The sequence below is a fragment of the Ochotona princeps genome, chromosome 3, assembly GCF_030435755.1.
Source record: "Ochotona princeps isolate mOchPri1 chromosome 3, mOchPri1.hap1, whole genome shotgun sequence".
In the NCBI taxonomy this organism is placed as follows: domain Eukaryota; kingdom Metazoa; phylum Chordata; class Mammalia; order Lagomorpha; family Ochotonidae; genus Ochotona; species Ochotona princeps.
Genome location: NC_080834.1, coordinates 92,909,435 through 92,927,685, shown reverse-complemented (window position 1 = coordinate 92,927,685; position 18,251 = coordinate 92,909,435). Strand labels below are relative to the sequence as shown.

The 18,251-nt window shown below is 44.2% G+C and overlaps 1 pseudogene; it reads left to right on the top strand.

The window, feature by feature from the left end:
- The first annotated feature begins 2,600 nt into the window (after positions 1-2,600).
- On the top strand, positions 2,601-16,425 carry LOC131479866 (large ribosomal subunit protein uL15-like; annotated as a pseudogene).
- The last annotated feature ends 1,826 nt before the right edge of the window (positions 16,426-18,251 follow it).

The following is an 18,251-nucleotide window of genomic DNA, read 5'->3' as shown; positions in this document are numbered from 1 at the left end:
AGCTAAGGCGAACCCCGAGTGTGGGCCAGCTGTGCTCACCTCACCATGGGGTCTCACACTCACGCTGCAGCTGTGCAGCTTCAAAAGAAGACGTTGACCTACACTGATGGAAACAATCTGTTGTCACCCACCAGTGTGGGTGTGGGCATTCATTGCTAAGCTCCACCAGCAAAGGAGGAGGCCAAATTTGCAGAAGGAAAAGGCATAGGCCAGGACATAAACTCTGTGTTTCGCTAGTGAGCTATTGCTAGACGGGCACAACAGTGCCTGCCCACCCCTGGAAACTGCACTTTAGTGGAATGATTGGCAAGGGAGTTTGGAAAACTGTGACAGAATGTGGCCAGGTTTCATTTTCCGACTCACACAAGTTTTTGAAGTAAAATCCTCCTCTTCCCTAGGGCCCAGTCCTATTCCTGTTTCAGGGTAAGGCTGTGACTGGAATGGTTGCTGGCGTTCATTCATGCTTGGCCACAAACTATTGTCTCAGACACCAGGAAACAAGCTCTAAAAACACTCCTTTTTTCCACAGCAGCCTCCTTGCTTGCTGTTTCCCTCATTCATTGAAGGACTGTTGCGTGAATGATGGTTTTAGAATGTGCCATACACTGGGGCAAACAATGAAGTCAAAACACTGCTCCTCTTCCAAGGCTTTTATAGTTCAGCAAAACAAAACAAAACAAAATAATACTAAAACAGCAATCTGGACTAGAGAGATAAAAATGTGGCATAGGAAGTAATTACAACTACTATAAAGACTTCCTGGACCCAGAAAAGAAGGCTTTCAGCTGGAGACCCTATAGGCTCCTGGGAATTTTCAGCATATTTCCTATCAGTTGCTTTGGATTTCTTGTCATTATTGTTGGGATCATCTTGAAGACAATCTGTTATCCTACTTCTTTTTCCCTCTTAATAAAACATAAACATTTACTTCACAACACTGAAAATGATCCTAAGTGTCATTTTAACCATATTGATTTGCCAGAATTTGCTTATCTCATTGTTGTTTTACATAGTGTATTGTTTTCCTTACTAAATGAGTCCATAAGTTAAATTTCCACATTAGATGAGTTCATTCCGTAGCTACTGAATTTGGCTTTCAAGAATCAGGCACTGACTGGGTATGAAGATGCTGAAATGAGTACTTCTGGAAGCTTTGGGAAGCAAGCATCTATAATTGATAAAATGAAAGCAGGTACACAGAGAAGGATGTGCTGCTTTGCTCAGGCTGCCATGACAAATCACCACAGACCCTCGCTTTTAAAACAACAAGTGTTCGCCTGAAATTCTGGAGGATGAAATTCCAGGGCTTCAGGGGAAAGTGATGACTTCACTACTCGGTACTTTCCAGAAGACTTTACAGGCGACACCCTTATCTCCTACTGTGCATGGCAACAATGGATTTTCTCATCTCAGAAAATATTTTCCAGTGCTTTTATTATGTTAAGCTGCTACCTGCAAATCCTGTATCTCATATAGACATCGGTTCAAGTCCCAGCTGCTCCACTTCCAATCCAACTCCCTGCTAATGCCCTGGGAAAGCAGTAGAGGATGGCCCAGGAAAAGTTGCTCGCTACTGGCTCCATTTGTTGCAACCATTTGGGGAGTGAATCAGTACATAGAAGATCTCTCTGTTTCTCCTTCTCTATCGCTGTGTAACTCTGCCTTTCCAAAAAAAAAAAAAAAAAAAAAAAAAATGAACATGATGGTGGCCATGGTTACCGGAGGAGGGCAGAGCTTGCTTTGATAGGCTAGTGCACTCTAACCTCAGGCTCGGACCCAGAAAGATGGAATTCTGGTGAGCCCCTAAAGCAGTGAAATCAGTGCTGCACCCAGAACGGACACAAACCAATATCCCTGACCAAATAAGGGCAGAAGCGACCCCTGCTTCAACGTCCATGTCAAGGAGAGTTTAAAACTCCCTTGCACATCTCTTCCTGGCTTTTCCTACTTCTGTAGCTCCCTGCTTCACCTCTGCCTTTCCGCGGCACAGGAAAATAAAATCCATGGCCACGGTTTCCTGGAATAAAGGCCATCTAAATTCTTTTCTATACGTGGCTGATGTGTTCCTTCCCTGGTGGTCAGTGAATCTTAACAAAATATATCTTAAAAAGGAAATTTACTTTATTTGAAACAGCTGCATAGTGAGAGAGAAGGAAAGATAGAGAGGTGAGTTCTTTCATTGCTCTTGGGTTTAGGAAAACACATGTCTTTTCCATGCACCATATCCCCCAATTGTTGTGGCTATTTGAAGAGTGAACCAGAGGATGGAAGATTTTGTCTCTCTCTCTCTCTAACTCTATGTTTCAAATAAACAAATAAATGAATATATAAGAAAGAGAGATGTACAGATGAGGAACTCACTGTTAGTTTTTAGGCGCATTTAAGTTCTTATACACAGCTAATTTCCTGCAGCCAAGTCCTCTTTTCACAATTAGTTTACTGCGAGCCGAAAATACCAGACATGATGAGCTAGCTAGGAGGTTCTTTTTTCCAGCAGACTAGGAACGGCAGCAGGAATGCAGGGAGAGAGAACAAGAAGGGAAATGTCTCTTGCCATGGTGGCAGGATGGGGAACTGCCAGGGTAAGGGAAAGAGGCAAGATGGAGAAGGATGGAGCAGAGCCAGGTAAAAGGGGAGGTGGCACACGTGGAACCTCACTTTATATAACCCAGGTGAGCCTAGAAGGTGTGGGGGGCATAGAGGCGGGCCCCAAGGAATTGGTGAGTGAGATTATCTGAACCACAGGTTGGTAGGTGGCAACAGGGGGAGGGGCCACAAGAGATTGGTGAATGAGGTTCTCAGGTAAGATGCCATGAGGTTACATCTCATTGGTGGATAACTGAAACAGTACGAATTTTGTGAGCCATGGAAAGGGGAAGCAGAAGTGGTACTGGGTCCAAAATGAGATGTTCCAATCACTCCTCACACTCAACATTGTGAGTTTTGTTAATCAGGATTTGCTCTCTTACATGTCTTGTTCCTTGAATCAAGCCCTTGTCTTCTTATTTAAAATAAAAAAGGAGGATTAGAAAGTCTTTTGCTTCCCAGGGCCTCAATTTGTGTTGCTTTTGCAGTCCATAAATCTGCAAAATACGTGACATTTTTATATCATTCTCTAAGGTATATGAAATACTATGCCAAACAGGATATTGGTATAGAGGGACCCCAAAAGTGTTTGCCAACAGGAATGACAACGAAGATTCCGTGTGAACTCCAAGAAAACCACTGTCGAGGGGCTTGGCACGATCGATAGCCTAGGGATTAAATCCTTGCCTTGTATCCTTGTATCCTTTGGGATCCCATATGGGAGCTGGTTGGTGTCCCGGCTGCTCCACTACCCACTGAGTTCCCTGCTTGTGGCCTGGGAAAGCAGTACAAGGATGGTCTGCATGGCAGACCCAGAAGAAGCTCCTGGCTCCTAGCTTCGGATCAACTTAGTTCTGAAATGTACTTTCTAGGAGGCCACAGATGATAACTCGAATACACAGGACTCTGCCAGCCACAAGGGAGACCTGCGTAGTGTTCTAAGCTTCTGGCTTGAGCCTGTTCCAGTCCTAACTGTTGTAGTCATTTGAGGCAATGAACTAGCAGAACAAAGAGCTCCAGTCTCTCTCTGTATGTATCTCTGCTTTTCAAATAAAAAAATGAAGTCTGAGGGCCAGTGAAGACTTTTAAAATCTTACTGATCAATATATGTCAGAATTGATTTTTGATTTCCAATTTTACGTTCTGAAGGGAACTGCCTAGGCACAGGTGTCAGTATTAACTGACTTCTTATTAAAGAAGGATGAACAGTCACCCTCCATCTGCACTACTGCTGTGTTGCACTCTGTAACTGGTGCTTTATTGGGGGAAAAAGAAAATGATCTCCCTGTGCATTTGTTTGCATCAGGATAGGCTGGTTTGCATTCAGTCTCTGAGTTACTCAGCCTTGGTTTTGTCCTTGTTTTCTTTGATAAGAAATTGAAAAATGTAATTCTTCTCAAAAGAATGCCTGCCTATTATCTGACTGTTGTTCTGAATGGGAGGTTCTCTGCACTTGCCTTAGGGTCCACCCAGGCCACCTTCTTGGGTAGGTAATGCTGCCCTAGTCCTGCCCTGTGTACTCTGTGTGTAGGTCAACACAAGTGCTACTGGGCACCGCCACCCTCAAAGGTTCTGGTTTCACTGTCTTTGTGTCTCTGATGTCAGCGTTAAGGATAGTGAACTTTTAAAAACAACTGTCCCTTTCTTCTCTAATCTGGCAGAAAAACAAAGCTGGAGCCAGGATCCAACCAAGTGGAAGAGACTGTAGCTAAGCTAAATAGCATTGCACTTGACTTCCTCTCACACACACCCCATAGTCTCTGGAGGGGAGTGAAAGCTGGCCGAGAGAGCTCTCATAGTGTTGTAGGGAATTCAACATTAAAAACAGCAACAGCTTCGTTTCTTGTCTCACATGAAAGAAGAATTTTCATCTGGACAATTCCAGTTAGTAAAGCAAGATTTATTTAAGGAAAAAGGAGAAAGTGGCTCCTGGCCTATTGACAGGAGGGTGTTCCAAGGGAGGAAAAGATCCCAGATCTCCTGCCATAGTGACAGGAGGGGGATCCAAGAGAGGAAAAACAAAGAATGCCAAGGTAATGGTGGAGATGGTGTCTTTTATGCCCCATCTCAGGGGAATTACCCACAGGACAATAAATACATAAATAAAATTGTTCACAATAGCACCTGGTCCAGAATCAAAGGACATCAGAAGGATGGGTCTGGTTAAATTCCTCCTCCATTCTGATAAGCTGATCACTCAGGCACCTTCTCTTTGACAGTGACCCAGAGATGAGATTATATGGGCCAAGTCTCCTTGCTTTTGTTAGAACGATTCTGAGATGGTGAATTGATAAGTTAATTCTGACCCTTTGTCCTCCCTCAAGCGGGGACTATGCTCTTGAAAAGTTAACAAATGGAGGAGAAATACAATTTTATATTTTTAAAGTGTAATTTCACCTAGCTGCCTACTATCCCTCCTGACTCCTCACACAACAGGGCCTGCAGGTCCACATTTAAGGAGCCTGCAGAAAGAACAGGAGAGGTTTCCTCTTCTACTGCTACCTCATCCCCGCACCTCTACCCGTGTATCCCAAAACTGCAACCAAGAGCCAGCCTGTCAGCATCTCCCTCCCTTGCCGGGAGCTAGCAGGTGCCCTAGGTAAAACTGGAGAATATTTGAGTTGGGAGAAAATTTGTCCTAAGTATGAACATGTCATCTGACTGATTGGGATCTGAAGCCAGAGAAGGAAGAAGGATATTGCCAAGGTGACACAGACAGCTGGTGGAATAGCTGGCGACAGAACCCAGGACCCCCTCGGCTCCCTCATCCTATACATACTATTCTAAAACATGACCTTGTTGGTACCAGGTAGACATCAACTTATGTGTGTGAAAGAGGCTAAAGAATATAAAGTGGAATTTTGTGTGCTTGAATGAAGAGGAAGCGAAAAAGTCACCTTTGTACCCCTGAGTTTTGCCCAGGTTGGAAAACCTGTTAAGGGGGTGCCAGGGCTCCCCCAGAAACAGTCTGCTGGAATCATCCCTGCCCAGAGGAGGGGAACAGGGAACTGGCAGTTATATCAAGAAACACAGGGCTGATAAAGTCCTGGGAGGAATTTCAGGAATTCTGCTCACCAGAAAGCCTTCTACCTACCAATATCCCAGAAAAGGGGATAGCGAGATGCACCATAGCCATAAAAACTGCAGCCTAAAGCAGATTGGGCTCTCAGGTTTTGTTTTTATTATTATTTTTTTAAAAAGATGTATTTATTAGAAAGGCAGAGTTACAGAGAGAAAGAGAGATCCTTCATCTGTTGGTTTACTCCCCAAATGACTATAACAACTCAGGGTTGGGCCACGCTGAAGCCAAGAGCCAGGAACTTCATCCAGTCTCACACATGGGTGGCAGGGACCCAGGTACCTGGGCCATGTTCTCCTGCTTCCCTGGATGCAGCAACAGGGAGCTGGATCAGAAGTGTAGCAGCCAGGACACAAGCCAGAGCTCATAGAGGATGCTGGCATCACAGGCAGTAGCTTAACTCACTACATCACAACACTGGTCCAATTCACTTGCTTTTAAAGATGTATAGAGAACAGTATTTGAAGAATTAACATTGCCATTTCAGTCTTCATTGTTCTAATCACAATTGTGTAGAATGAGAATGAGCTACCACTAAGAAAGCCTGTACGGCACTAGAGAGACATGACCTTCTCTAACTCATTAGATCAATTTGATTTGGGTGTGGTGCATTTAGGGTCTGCTTTGTCTTAGCCACTTGGATAAGCTTGAGAAGTATTTTCTTTAGGATCAATACGTGGTTTTGCTGTTGTTTTAGGATTTCTTTATTTTTATTGGAAAGGCAGATTTACAAAGAGAAGGAGAGACAGAAAAATCTTCTATCTGCTGATTCACTCCCCAAAAGCCACATGGCTAGAGATGAGCCAATCTGAAGCCAGGAGCCTCTTCTGGGTCTCCCAAATGGGTGCAGGGTCCCAAAGCTTTGGATCATCCTCTACTGCTTTTCCAGGCCACAAGCAGGGAGCCAGATGGGAAATGGAGCAGCCAAGACATGAACCAGTGTCCTTATAAGATGCCATTGTTTGAAGATGGGGAATTTGCCAGTTGAGCCATTCTCTGTCTGAGTATTCTCTGTCTCTAGAAATGCCCTTCTTAAAATGAAACAGTAATGTTCTTTTCAGTACCCTCTAATCAAAGGCAACACTCTCCCTTGTCTCTGAAATTGCTTAGAACCAATCATATCCTAAAGAAAGTCATCTCCAACCAGTAAGAAATTCACACACGCACACTGACACACACACAGAGACATACACACCCTCCTCACTTAAATCCTGCCTTTTTATGCCAAGCCAATGTATGCTCACCATGTAATGAAAAGTTCTGATTAGCTATGGAACACTTACCAAGGCCAGGCCTGCGTCACTTCTGTCCCAAATTAACCTTTTATTGCCTGTTTTATAGAAGATCTTATTTATTTTTGCACAAAGACCCAAATCATTTTTCTTTAATCTTTGCTTCACTACTTTAAGTTTCATCAAAGCAACCTTGAGGTTGCCAAAGGTTTGCATGAATCAGCCTGAGAAATATCTACCTGCTACCTTGGCTTTTCTAAGGTCTACATGATCAAACTCTTCTTTTCTTAAAAACCAAGCTAAATATTGCTTTACAAAAATAAAGTTGGGCCCAGCAGCATGGCCTAGTGGCTAAAGCCCTCGCCTTGAAGGCGCCAGGATCCCGTATGGGCGCTGGTTCTAATCCCGGCAGCTCCACTTCCCATCCAGCTCTCTGCTTGTGACCTGAGAAAGCGGTGGAGGACAGCCCAAAGCCTTGGGACTCTGCACCCGCATAGGAGACCTGGAGGAAGTTCCTGGATCCTGGCTTCGGATCGGCGCAGCACCGGCCGTTGTGGTCACTTGGGGAGTGAATCATCGGACAGAAGAGTTTTCTCTCTGTCTCTCCTCCTCTCTGTGTATCTGACTTTCCAATAAAAATAAAAATAAAACAACAAAGTCTTCTACTGTGTATTCCAGCTGCTACCAGCCCAGGCAGGGCCAGTTCTGTCCCTGCCTCCTGCTGGCCTCTCTGCCTCTGGCCTCTCTCTAATCCATCTGGAGAAAGCTGACTTTTTGATACCAGTTCACAGCTGTATACATACGTGGCTATCACTGCTATAACTGTTCCAGCCACGTTACCTAATTTACTCCTTATAAAAACTCTCCTAACTGATATCATTATCACTCCCATTTTATAGATGAGGAAAGCGAGACACAGAGCAGTGAAACATTTCCCAGGAAATTTTATAAAACCAGGTAGCTTGGTGCCAAAATCCAACCTACTAGCTTCTGTGCCATATGGCACTTTCCTATTTTTACCATTTGTTACTTTTCATCTTATTTAAAAGGTAGAAAGAGACAGAGAAAGATATTCTGTCCTGTAGGTTCACTTCCCCAAAAGGCCTAAAACAGTCAGCTGAGCCAGGCTAAAAGCAGGAGCTAGGAACTCCATCTGCGTCTACTGTGTGGCTATCAGGAACCCAACTACTCGAGCTGTCGTCTACTCCCTCCCACGTCACTGGTTGGCAAGAAGCTCCACTGAAGTGGAGGAGCCGAGATTGAACCCAGGGACTCCTATGTGGGGTGCAGGTGTTCTCAGAAGCATCTTGAGAGTTGTGCCCAATGCCCTATGCACCATATGGCTTTTTATCTGACATATCAACATTATCTTGTCACTCCTTAGCTCCAGAGCCCATGGGGACTCCCCGGGGGCCCTGGAGGCAGCTCAGATTCCTTGCTGAACAGGTTGGCTAGCAACGGCCTGCAGGTAAGTTGGGTCAGTGACCACCTCCTGGGACAGTCATGGAGACAAAGGAGGGTCATCCAGGTGAAGCACTCAGCTGGGTCCCCAGGACGGGGTGATATTTGATCAGTGTTAGTTACCATTGGGTAACTTTTGGACCCTGTTCTTTCAACTTCCTTATAGAACTCTTTTGACCAGGATGTTGCTGCAAATAAACAGTGCTTGCTATTGAGCTGAATGTTGATGCAATTTTTTCCTTCCTAGAAATGTTCTCTACTCCTATATGCCAATACACCTCAGTTATTCCATCTCTCAGCCTCCCTGCCCACCTCCAATGTAAACTCTAGGAACACTTATTCCCACTCCATCCTTTCTTTCCCTCACATTATCATTTGTTTAATCACTTGTTAAACATTTATCAAGTCCTTACTCTAACAATAACAGTAACTGTATTTGACCTTAAACTTTACACAGGGTTTCATGTTACAGCTACGTGTCTAGGGAGCCTCACAAAAGCCTTTGGAGGGGCTCCTGCCGGAGTTGCACTGGCTCCACCAGCTGCTGAGTGACAATATCAGGAACCCTAGTCACGAACAGGACCCCAATCTTCAGGACACGCCCAGCTTCACCTGCAAAGCAAGTTTCCTCCACACAGGTAGCAATGACTGAGCACAGTGCCATCTGTTTGCAGGCACAAGGATGTAAACTGGTTAGGCTGGTTCAGCCTTCCCCTGGCAGATGGAGCCTGCCCTTTTTGTTGGGAGCCGCTGAGAAACTGGAGCTATCAGGGACTTTTCTCTCAGGTCCCTGAAGTCATCAGAAGCTCAAAGATCAGTACCGAGAGATACAAAGTCCATGGTCTCATGCTCCAACCCAGGGAGGCAACCAGCTGTGCCCAGGCTAGTCTCCTTGACAAGCTACTGCCCACGTGGCCTGGTTTCCAGAGGCAGAGAACTGCATGCGTTTGGAGAACAGTTAAGGTGCCACTTGCTTTCGCACTGCACGTGGATGAGGCTGATTGGAATTAGTGCATGCCTTGCCTTCCTTCCACTGAGCTGGCCAGGTGGGCTGAGGCCACCGGCAGAGGGCAGGGAGGGCTCCCTGCTTCCTGTCTAGGAGGACTTGGACTAGGAGGGGCCTAATCTTCTCAGTAGATCTTTTCTTAGAAAAGGGATTCCTGGCAGCCCCATACGAAGGCTATGTCTCTTTGCTCCACATCCCAATGCCTGCCTTGTACAACCACAGTTGTGATCTCTTATTCACTAGAAATAAAGTTCTTGGAAATGTGATAGTCTCTAGCAATTTCACACAGACATGTGCCCTTTGATCCAGATATTTCACTTCTAGGATTGACTCCCAAATACATACAGTAAAAAATTTCACTTATCCACCCAAAGCTATTCGTTGGAACATCAGTGGCAGTATCAAAAGCTTGGAATTAACTCCATGTCCAATTATAGGACAGGGTAGCAGAATGAGGGAATGTACCAGCAAGGAGGTGTTGTGTGGCTGGGAAGGGGAAAGTAGAGTATTTTTTTGTTGTCCTGTTGGCCGATTCTCTATTTTTTTTTTTTTTAAAGATTTATGTTTATTACAAAGTCAGATATACAGAGAGAGAGGAGGAGAGACAGAAAGGAAGATCTTCCATCCGATGATTCACTCCCCAAGTGAGCCGCAATGGCCGGTGCGCGCCGATCTGATGCCAGGAGCCAGGAACCTCCTCCAGGTCTCCCACACGGGTGCAGGGTCCCAACTCATTGGGCCGTCCTCGACTGCTTTCCCAGGTCACAAGCAGGGAGCTGGATGGGAAGTGGAGCTGCCGGGATTAGAACCTGCGCCCAAATGGGATCCCGGCGCGTTCAAGGTGAGGACTTTAGCCGCTAGGCCACGTCGCCGGGCCCAATTCTCTATTGTTTTTAGACCACTAGGATACAGAATAATGAGTAACCAACTGGAAGAAGAAGATAAAAATAGTGTGCTATTATTTGGGAGAAAATTATAAATATGTACATTACAGTAGGGCAGATGAGTAAAGAGCAACAGAAGCAGTGAAGCTTTGCAAATCCATCTGGGTTTGCAGATTGATTATGGAAACATTTAAATATTTTAGAAAATTATACAACAAAAGCAGCTTTGACAACATGAAGCGAGTGGATTTAAGTTGGTGGCGTGATTACAGAGTGAAGCACTACTGCAAATGACCTTAAAACACAGGAATTTGTATAACCCTAATGGGCTATCTGTAACCACCAAACCCAAACCAAGCCCAGAGGACTTGCTAAACACCTGAAACTATTTTTAGTAATGAAATGCAATGGTGTAGGCACTGTTATCCTAAGTCTGTTTTGTACGAATCATAGGATAAAGCAGTGAACAATTTGTATTGGTTGCAGAAAGGAATTTAGTTAAGAAGGAAAGTCTTGAGTTCTAAACTTGAAATCAAAATATCAATAAGAACTCACAAAATGTTTCGTAAAAAATTGTTTGGACACACCATGGATAACATAGGTGCCAGCATTTCTGGCACACCGGCAAGGATGTGGCTTACACGGAACATGGGCCTTGGGAGAATGGCTGATTCTAGAACTGAGGTGTTGGGAAGGAAAGGCCCAAAATGGGCCTGGAACACTGTGCTACTCACAAGTTAGTAGAAAACCTGCCAAGGATGGTAGAATTGTCAGAAGGATTCAGAAACCTGCCTGAAAAACCTCCTGCTGACTCCATATAGACTCATGTGATCATCAGTAAGATTTAGAACTGCAGTGGGTTGAAACTCATCCAGCATGTTTCAGGTCATAATTTCACAATGATATGTTTAAAAATTTGAATCTGTTGGTCACCTTTGTGGGTGCTAGGAATTCATACATTTTTTTTTTTGCAGTGGGGGTAAGTTGGTAAATCAAGAGAAACAAGTGATCATCTTACCTCTCCTATGAGAAGTGTATTTTTTAGTTTAACTGTGTAGGTGAACAGCAAAAGCTGCATTTGGGGATGTATTACTGTTATTAAAGAAGAACTAAGAGGATGAAAATATTAATTACTGGGTGGGGAGTGGGGTCACGGGGGAATGTGGTGTGGGCAGTAACACAGTGGGTTAAGCTGAAACTGGGGTGATACCGACATCCCATGCCTGAGTGCCACCTCTGCTTCCAATCTAGCATCCTGCTAATGCACACCATGGAAGGCAGCAGGTGATGGCTCAAGGACTTGGGTTTCTGCTACCCACATGGGGGGGCCAAGAGGTAGTTTGGTGCTTCTGCCTGGTCCAGCCCTGGCTGTTGCAGGCATTTTAGGAAAAAACTAACAGAAGACACATCTCTCTCTCTTTCTTGCTCTCTTTCTCTCTCTCTCTTGCTCTCTTTCTCTCTCTCTCTCTTTTCCCCTTTATCACTTTCTCAACTCCTTTCTCTCTCTTTCTCACCCCTTCTCTTTCAAATAAAATAAAAATAAATATAGGAAAAAATATAATTACAATTTTTCAATTCCAAACAAAATAATGAACCTGGATTTTGAAAATCCTTAACTGTCAGCAAACAGCTCTGTTATTATTAGATATTAGTTGCCTTCTGATGAAATGAATCACTAATGAAGCAGTCTTACCAAAGTCTCAATTTCAGGGGGTCAGCATTGTGGCATAGCAGGGAGAGCCTCCACCTACAATGTCAAGATCCATATGGATGCTGATTAGAGTTGGCCACTCCACTTATCATTCAGCTCCCTGCTAATGTGCCTGGGAAAGCTGCAGAGGATGGCTTACATGCTTAGGCTCCTGGCTTCAACCAAGCCCAGCCATTTAGGGAGTGGAGCAGCAGGTGCAAGATTGTCTGTCCCTCTTTGTGTTTCTCCTCTTTTCTCTGTAACCCTGTCTTTCAAATAAATAAAAAATTTTTAAAAATTTAAGAATATAATAGGCCAGCACAATAGCTCAGTTGGATAATCCTCTTCCTCCAAGCACTGGGATCCAGCAGCATGTGGATGCTGGTTCATGTCCTGGCTGCTCCGCTTCCCATCCAGCTCCCTGAATGTATCCTGGAAAGCAATGGAAGATGGTCCAAGTCCTTGGGACCTTACACCTGCATGTGGGAGACCCAGGGAAAGTTCCTGGCTCCTAGATTCAGATTGGCTCAGCCCTGGCTGTTGCAGCTATTTGGGGGAATGAACCAGCACGTAGAAGATCTTTCTGTCTCTCCTCTCTGTGAATCTGCCTTCCAAGTGAGAATAAATACTTAAAAAAAATAATAACTATCACAAGCCTAAATCTCATCACTTACTCTGAATCCGACCACCAGTTAGCAAGAAACACCAACTCCAGGGAACATGTTAAATGATGTCACTGGGTGCAGTTGCCAACCTTCATATGGTGAGAAATCTCATGTGATAAATGGCCCAGATTCCTCAGGGATGAATGACAAGAACGAAGAACTCATCAAATAAAAGGGACTTAACAGGCATGGCAAAATCTTTACAGATGAGAATGACATGATGATATGTTTTGCTCAAGAATAACTCAGGGATGCATTAGTGAGGGAAAAAAAAGACTAGACATGAATTATTCATTAATAAGGCTGGTTGGTAGGACCACGGGGACTCACTTTACCACTGTGTCTCCAAAACTGTATTACAAATTTTTTTTTATTGGAAAACAAAGCAAGGACCTCAGAATGAGAGCCTAGTGGCTAAATCCTCACCTCGCATGTGCTGGGATCCCATATGAATGCTGGTTTGTGTCCCAGCTGTTCTACTCCCTTTCCAACTCCCTGCCTGTGGCAATCAAGGATGGCCCAAAGCCTTGGGACCCTGCATCCACACAGGAGGCCTGGAAGAATCTCTGGCTCCTGGTTTTGGGTTGATTTGGCTTGGCTCCAGCCATTGTGGCCATTTTGGGGAATGAACCATCAGATGGAAGATCTTTCTGTCTCTCCTTCTATATGTAAATCTGCTTTTCCAATTAAAATAACAATAAATAAAATAAAAAAAAAACAGGAGAAACAGTAGAAGGAGGGAAAAGAAGAAGAAATGAATAATGAAGTCATGGAAAAGTCAAACAAAAAAAAGTGAAGACATGTTCGGTGTCATGGCTGTGTGTCCTTGCCGAACTGCAGCACCCAGATTGGGGAGGCCACTTGAGGATCATTGAATGCACCTGAACTTGAGGCTTTGCTTTAAGGTGAGAAGGGAATGTTTCTTTCAATGTGGAAGGCAGTTCTGCACCTGGAACTTGACTGCTGCTAAGACAGCAAGAGAAGCAGAGAAATTCACTCCACAGAGTGTGAGGACAGGGTGCCTAGCAGAAGTGGAGTTTTGCATTTATCTCCTCTCTACTCATATGCACTCATTTTTTTTTAAGATTTATTTATTTTATTACAAAGTCAGATATACACAGAGGAGGAGAGACAGAGAGGAAGATCTTCCGTCCGATGATTCACTCCCTAAGTGAGCCACAACGGGCCGATGCGCGCTGATCCGATGCCGGGAACCAGGAACCTCTTCCGGGTCTCCCACGCGGGTGCAGTGTCCCAATGCACTGGGCCGTCCTCAACTGCTTTCCCAGGCCACAAGCAGGGAGCTGGATGGGAAGTGGAGCTGCCGGGATTAGAACTGGCACCCATATGGGATACTGGGGCTTTCAAGGTGAGGACTTAAGCTGCTAGGCCACGCTGCCGGGCCTCATATGCACTCATTAAACAAGAGTTAAATTTCTGTGACACACAAGTTATTTGAGAGTCTCACATAACATCACAAAATCCTTAAACCATCCCAAACCAGTCATATAGAGGAAAGAAAGTGAAGGTGGGGGGCTTTTTGTTTGTTTGCTTCTAAACGGTAGAGAGAAGAGGTAAACCTTCACTCAACGGTTCATTGTCCACATTCCCACATTGGCTAACCCTGGGCCAGATTAAAACCCCAAGCAGAAAGGTCTCCGTGTGGATGGTAGGAACGCAACTAGGCCACCACCTACTTCCTTCCAGAGTCTGCATTCACAGGAAACCAAAGTGAGGAGCCAGAGTTGGAAACTGAAGCCAATCACTCTAATGTAGGAAGTGGATATTGTAACTGTTAGATGAAACAACCATCCCAAGAAAGTGAATTTTGAAATTTAGCAGAACCTGGAGTTGTAGCCTAGTGGCTAAAGTCCCCGCCTTGCATGCGCCAGAATCCCATATAAACACCAGTTCATATTCCGGCTGCTCTACTTACCTTCCAGCTCCCAGCCTGTGGTCCGAGAAAGCAGTGCAGGATGGCTGAAAGTCTTGGGACCCTGTACCCAAATGGGAGACCCAGAAGAAACTCCTGGCTTCAGATCACCTCAGCTATGGCTGTTGCAGCCACTTGAGGAGTGAATCATCAGATGGAAGATCTTCTGTCTCTCCTTATTTACATCTGCCTCTCCAGTAAAAATTTAAAATCTTAAAAAAAAAAAAAAAGGAAACTAAGCAGACTCAGTTTTAGTTCTGGCTTAGCCACTTACTAGCTGTATGACCGTGAACAAGTTCCAGCTATGAAAACCAGTTTTCTCCATAAAATGACAGTGTTATTCCCCACTGTTTCATTGTCAGAATTATGGGCAGTAGTTGAACAATGGTTGACCAAGTTCTTAGCAAAATGACAGAATGTATTCGAAGAGTAGATTGTACACACTTTGGCCTTTGGAGGCTATTTGATAAAACTGGCAGAGGTGGGCAGGAAGCACTAGAAAATTCTCTTCCTGTGGCTAAAAGGGTACCAGAGAAGGCTCCTCCAATTACCTACCCTTCCGGATCCTTCCCACTCTTCATTCTTTCAAGTTCCACCTCCAGGCAGATTGGTCCCACCTCCTTTCTCCCCAGCCTTCCCACACATCTATTTTAACACATCACAGAATCTCCTTATCAGTGTAATTTTTTTCGTCCTTCTATATCCCCTTTCCAGGCTGTAAACTTGACTACAATGAGTCTTCAAAATTATCTTTCTTTATTTTTTTTATTTCTCTAGCCAGCCAACACACCATCCAGACTAAGGAAGACATGGAAACTGCGCGGCCACGTGAGCCATGGCCAAGGGCACACCGGCAAGCACTGGAAGCACCCAGAAGGCTGGAGAACGCTGGTGGCATTCATCACCACAGAATCAACTGTGACAAATATCACCCAGGTTACATTGGGAAAATTGGTATGCAGTATTACCATTTGAAGTGGAACCAGAGCTTCTACCCAACTGTCAGCCTCGGTAAGTTGTGGACGCTGGTCAGTGAGCAGACACACATGTATGCTGCCAAGCACAAGGCGGGAGCTGCCCCCATCATGGGCATGGTGCAGTTGGGCTACTACAAAGGTCTGGGAAAGGGAAGTTCCCAAAACTCCCAGTCATTGTCAAGGCCAAATTCTTCAGTAGAAGAGCCGAGGAGAAGATGAAGGGCATTAGGGGAGCCTGTGTCCTGATGGCTTGAAGCCACCATTCATTAAAGTGCTTCCCTGCTTGGAAAAATATGTATATATCTCTTTCTAACTAGGTGTAGGGAATAAAATTTGGTGTGTGGAAGATCCTCCAAAAACTCTGACTGCCTTGTGATCCAAGACCAAGGCCTACTTCATGAGTGTGTAGGGAGGTAGCAGTGCAAAGCAACCAAACTTTATCCTCCTATATAAGCTCTACATTGCAAGACACATGGAAGGAGAGCAAATCCCTTAACTTTATGTAGTGTTTTATGGTATCGGTAGATTGAGAATTTTGCTTTTGTTCATATTCCCATTCATACCTTTCAAAAATCCAGGGACTTGCATTTGTGGTATAGTGAGTTAAGCTACCACTGGTGATACCATCGTCCCATGTGGCTGCTGGTTCAAGTCCCAGCTGCTCCCATTCCCACCCAGCTCCCTGCTAATGCACCTGCGAAAGTGGTGGAGAACGACCCAAGTCCTTGTACCACTACACCTACTTGGAAGACGAGAATGAAGCCCCTGGATCCCTGGCCTGGCCCAGCTCCCAACTGTGGTGACCATCTGGAGAATGAACCAATGAAAGGCAGCTCTATCTCTCTGTAACTCTGCCATTCAAAAAAAGACATAAATCTTTAAATACACAAATATGTGTTTCCTATCTTTCTTTCTCCCAGTCATGGAGAGGTGAACGAATTTTATCTTAGGGCCTTCAGACAGCACATGTCTACTGGACCCTGAGCATCAGAGATCTTACTTCAAGTTTCTCTATCTATGACTATTTTAAGCAAAAAAGGATATGTGTGTGCATATGTGTATATACAGGATGGTCTGATTTTAAGGCAGATGCTTCCTGGGTCCCCTAACAGGGGAATGCCTTGTTCAGTTAAAAAAAAAAAAAAAAAGCAAACTCCAAAGAGACACCATATATCATCTGAGAACTGCAAAGATGACATGCCTGGTGGCACACCTTATGTACAGCAGACAAGGATAACAAAACACTCCTTTAACCCATTTTCATATGTCCTATGCTGGAGCCAAGGGGACTTCACACTAGGGAAGAACTGGTGAGCAAGGCTGCCCAGCAGAGACAAACGCGTAGGGGAAAGAGAGTAACAGACTCCAATGCAGAAACCTGAGCACACGTTGTTCAAAGACACCAGGCTGCACCAGGGATCCTGTTTCCAGAAGTTTAAATAAAAGATCTCCAAGGCTTTAAAGGTAGACGAATACAGAAAGATGAGTGACCATGCGTCAAGGTAAGGAAAGACGCAACTTTCCCAAATAAAAGGCAAGATTTTTTTTCTTTTTTGTTTTGTTTACGATTTATTTATTTTTGGTGAAGGAAATGAACAGACATTTTTCAAAAGAACAAATTCAAATGGCTAACAGACATGTGAAAAGTGCTCAGGCTCCCTAGCCATCAGGGAGATACAAATGAAAACCATGTTAAGTTTCTACCTAACTCCAATGAGGTTGGCCTACATTTAAAACTCTACTAACAACACCTGCTGAAGTGGATGTGGGGAGAAAGTTACCCTCCTTCACTGCTGGTGGGAGTGCAGGCTAGTGCAACCACTATGGAAATCAGTATGGAGAGTGCTTGGAGAATTGCAAATAAACCTGCCATATGACCCAGCTATCACACACCTAGGAATATATACAAAGGAAATGAAAACTGCACATGAGAAGAGAATCTGTAATCCTACATTTACAGCAGCACAATCTACAATAGCAAAGACATGGAAACAATCCAGATGCCTGTCCAAAGAGGAGTGGTTAAAGAAACTGTGGTACATCTACTCCATGGAATATTACTCAGCCTTAAAAAGAATTAAATTATACCATTTGCAACTAGATGGCCCCAACTAGAGACCATTAAGCTCAATGAAATACGTCAATCCCTGAAAGAAATACCATATGTTGTCTCTGATATAAGGCAGCCATCACGCAAGTAAGATCAATAACCCTTTTCACACTGTTTTTGCTGCATCCCATGTGTTTCGATGTTTTTATTTTCATTTTCATTTCTTCCAAATAGTTTCTTTTTTCTTGTCGAATTCATCACTGGCTCGTGGATTGCATGGTGGCCTCAATTTACCCAAGAGGTTTTTGTGTTTTCTTCACCCATGCATTGGTTATTCAGTGGTGTGTTTTTCTACTCCATGGTGCTGTAAATTTTTGTTTTAACTTCATACCCGTTTTTAGGTTTGTTGCATGGCTTCTCATTTCAGGGAATGTATAATGATGGCATAATAAAGACTATCATATTCAGATATGAAGATACAATGCAGTATGCATCTCTACTTTCAAATCAAAGATGGACTCTCAATGAAACTATTGGACATATCTAGACAATGGGTTACTGGACTGTCTGACATGCCTGTACCAGCAATGTAGGGGCACACTTAAATAACAGACTGATGGAATTATGACTGCTCACGAAGGACTATACTATTATAATACGGGGCAAATCAGTTGGGGGTGGGAATTTG